Source organism: Rhinopithecus roxellana, chromosome 10, assembly GCF_007565055.1.
Source record: "Rhinopithecus roxellana isolate Shanxi Qingling chromosome 10, ASM756505v1, whole genome shotgun sequence".
NCBI classification, from domain to species: Eukaryota; Metazoa; Chordata; class Mammalia; order Primates; family Cercopithecidae; genus Rhinopithecus; species Rhinopithecus roxellana.
The window spans coordinates 26,212,339-26,216,601 of record NC_044558.1 but is presented as its reverse complement, the minus strand read 5'-3'; positions in this window follow the sequence as shown (position 1 = coordinate 26,216,601).

Genomic DNA, 4,263 nt, shown 5'->3' with positions numbered 1-4,263 from the left:
TGCTGGAGAGGATGTGGGAGAGTAGGAACACTTTACTCTGTTGTGGGACTGTAAACTAGTTCAAACTGTGGGAGACAGTGTGGCGATATCCTCAAGGATCTGACCTAGAAATGCCATTTGACCCAGCCATCCCATTAGATGGGTATATACCCAAAGGATATAAATCATGCTGCTATAAGACACAGACCACATGTATGTTTATTGCGGCACATTCACAATAGCAAAAGACTTGGAACCAACCCAAATGTCCATCTGTGACAGACTGGATTAAGAAAATGGTGGCACATTACACCATGGAATACTATGCAGCCAAAAAAAGGATGAGTTCATGTCCTTTAGGGACATGCATGCAGCTGGAAACCTCATTCTCAGCAAACTATCACAAGAACAGAAAACCAAAACACCGATGTTCTCACTGATAGGTGGGAATTGAACAATGAGAACACTTTGACACAGGAAGGGGAACATCACACACCGGGCGGGGCCTGTTGTGAGGTGGGGAGAGAGGGGAGAGACAGCATTAGGAGATATACCTAATGTAAATGACGAGTTGATGGGTGCAGCACACCAACATGGCACATGTATACATATGTAACAAACCTGCACGTTGTGCACATGTACCCTAGAACTTAAAGTATAATAAAAAGAAAAAAAAAAAAAAACCCTTTCTCTTTCCAACCTCTGATCACCTACAGGCGCTTCCTGCTGGCCAAAGACAATTTTAAATCAGGAAACAAGGGGGCCTGACTGTGGGATACAGGACTGGGCAGATAATGAATCTGAGAGAGCAAAGGAGCATTAATTACACATATGGAAAACTAACATATGATAGTTGGCGTTTCAATTCCCTGGGTAAAAAGGTTTTCACAAAATGGCATGTTCTACATTTGAAAGAAAATGGTTGAATCATATACTTTAAAAATAAATTCTGGATGGATTAAAGATCTAAATGTTAAAAGTAGCATTTTAATACCTTCTGGTTGAAAAAGGACTTCTTAAGAGGGGAAACCATAAAGAAAGAGATGGAATTATTTACCTGCATTACCTTGCCTCAGATGTGGTATTGCTAAAACAAACAAACAAAAAATTTTTGAATGATAAAAATCATTATCAGCAATATAAAACAAAAAATAATCGAAAGTATTTAATACATATTATAAATAAGGAGTAATATTTCCTATATTTGAAAAGCTACAAAACTTAATAAGGAAGTTAACTCAATTTAAAACATGGGCAAAGGATATTAATAGTCATCTCATCGAAGGAATGTGAATGACCATAATACATATGAAAAAAGTTTATCATGTTCAGTCTCACTTTTACCCAGGAAAATTTATTTATTTATTTATTTATTTATTTTGTGAGACGAAGTCTTGCTCTGTTGCCCAGGCTGGAGTGCACTGGCACAATCTCAGCTCACTGCAACCTCTGCCTCCTGGGTTAAAGCGATTCTTTAGGGATTACAGGCGCCTACCACCACGCCTAGCTAATTTTGTATTTTTGGTAGAGACGGGGTTTCACCATGTTGGCCAGGCTGGTCTTGAACTCCTGACCTCAAGTCATCCGCCTGCCTCGGCCTCCCCAAAGTGCTGGGATTACAGGTGTGAGCTACTGCACCTGGCCAACCCAGGGAAATTTAAACCTCAACAGTGAGTACAATTTTCATCCATCAGATTGGCATATTTTTTTCTCACTATTTTTCTCTTATTGAAAAAAGACTACATTCACATGTTAAAAAATCAAATCTACTAAAAGTTATATAATAAAGCAACCCTCCCTCTTATTCTAAATGAACTCCAGGGCAGGGCAGCTATGATGGAGAATTTTCTTGGTTATCTTCCCAGAAATAGCATCTATATATCAAGTATAGAGTGAACAAATACACACACTTGTGTGTATACATCCGCATAGGCCACATATATGTGTAGTATAGAGTGAACATATATGTGTGTGTATTAATAACAGGAACATGTCATGCTCATTCTGGACATGGTTTTTCATTTCCTATCAATCTACTTCATTATATTTTAGAGCTATATAGTATCCTATACTTGATATGCACCTTTAATCAGGCTTTAGGCTGTTTCCTGAACTGTTGCTAGTATAAACAATACTATGAAGATTATCCTGTGTGTTTGGGTATACCTGTAAGACAATTCTGAGATATGTAATTGCTGAATCAAAGAATTTGTACAATTCAGATTTTATGGATGTTACCAAATTGCCTTCCAAAGTGGCCACACTAGTTTCACTCCCTGTAACCATAGGTGTTGAAGGATATGCATCAAACCATTAACACCAATTACCTTAGGGGTTGGGATGGGTAAGAAACAGGTTTTAACTTTTTCTTTGTACAACTCTGATTTGTTTTACTTTACCCATGAATTACTTTGTAATTATTACTATATTTTGAAAAAGTAAATAACAGTATGAAGTTCAATGGACATATATGAGAACAAGCCTCAAGTTAAGCTGACAGCTGGGTATAGAGAAAATAGCCCTATTTACATGCATTTTTTTGTTGTAAACCTTTTTTGGAAGTAGGAAGCCTACAAATGAATGTAAATATGAAACATAGGAATGCCTGGCTAAAATGGAAACCCTAGACTTATCTTGGCTTACACAAGCTCCTAGAGAGGTGAAAGCCCATGACCTCTTTACCTGCGGGACTTATTTTTTGCACTCCACTAAAAGATTGAAAAATGTTAGTGCCTCTTTGCAAATGCACACATGAACTCCTCTTGAAAAAGGTAATTTGTCTGGGCCATTAATATGAATGTGCCCCTGAGCCTTTCTCATTCAGTGCAGGTTGTCCTTTAAAGATCTTTAAAAATGTTTACCTCTGTTTTCAAAAATTTTCTGTTCTTTTGCATTCCCTACCGGCAGCTCCTTTTCAAGATGGTGCTGCAGACTTCTGGAGGGCTGAGGTCCTGAAAGGGTGCAGCAGAGAAGGAGGGCATCGTTTATCAAGGGTCCTGTGTGTATTCCTGTCTCTACAGGCAAGAACTCTGTACTAGGGCCAACCAAGGAGGGCCCTACAACTGTGAATGAGGCCTGGGGTTTCAAGGAAAACAGGAAGTTCCTGTAAACTTCTTGGGAAGAAGAAAAAAGGAGTACCTGGGATTTTTGAGAGAAGGTGGTAGGAACTAATGGGAAGACTGGATAGGGCTATGAGGAAGAGAATTAAAGATTGGGATGCTAAAGGATTTCAGAAAACAGCCACATAATGAGAATTTTAAAAAATATGTGAAAATACTGAATAAATTATGAAGCACTCTAAAATCCACATGAATAAACATTTGCATTTTAGACTAATTTTTTTTTCTTAAGGAAAGTTTTTATATGTTTATCACTCTATTTGCATAAAAGAGCAAGGGGCGTGGGAAAGGAGGAGAGAGAGAGAAAGAGAAACAGAGAAAATACTTTTTTTTCTCTATAGGAAAAAAGCCAAACTCTTCTTAACTTGGCACACAAGTCATTTCACAATATCCTGACTTTACTGAATGCCAACCATTGTCAAGCATAAAATATACTAAGAATGAAAATGTATATGAATTATTTTCTCCAAGAGCTCATTGTCTATCAGTGAGGATAGAATTAAAGCTAATGATTATGATATGTATGATAAGTATAACATTAGAAGCCACAATAATAGCTCCACAGAGGGTGATTCATTCTATCTGTGGTGTCAGGACAGATTCCTTGAGGTGGTGCCATTTAAGAGGGGTTTTGCAAGAGGACCAGGAGGCAGACAGGGGAGAGGCTGAGAGAGCATTTCAGGCACATGCAAAGGCAGGGCAGTGTACAACTGCTTGATGTCTGCCGGGAGCAATGGAATTATATATCCTTCTTGGAGTTTGGAGTGAAAAGGAGGAGTAGAAGGAGACCAGGTGAAAAGAATGGGTAGGCATTTGATTATGGGGGTCTTGTAGGACATTCTTGGGAATTTAGGTTTTATATATAGGGGATGGGAAGCTTGCAAAGGGTTTTTGGTAAAGTTGAGACTTGCTCCTATTGTGTTCAGAAATATCACTTGGGCAGCAGTGTGGAGGAGGGATGGAATTGGTATGTTCTCTAATAGGGGCTTGTTGGCCCAGGTGAGGTTTAAGGTAAGCTTATGAGGCAGTGACAGAGGGAATGGACATGAGATAACAAATTTAAGATATTTTTCAGAATAGGCAGAATCTTCAGGACTTGGTGATTGTTGGGATAGGAGAGTGGAGAAGTCTCCGGGGTTTCACGTGCCCTCTGCTGCCTGGTCTC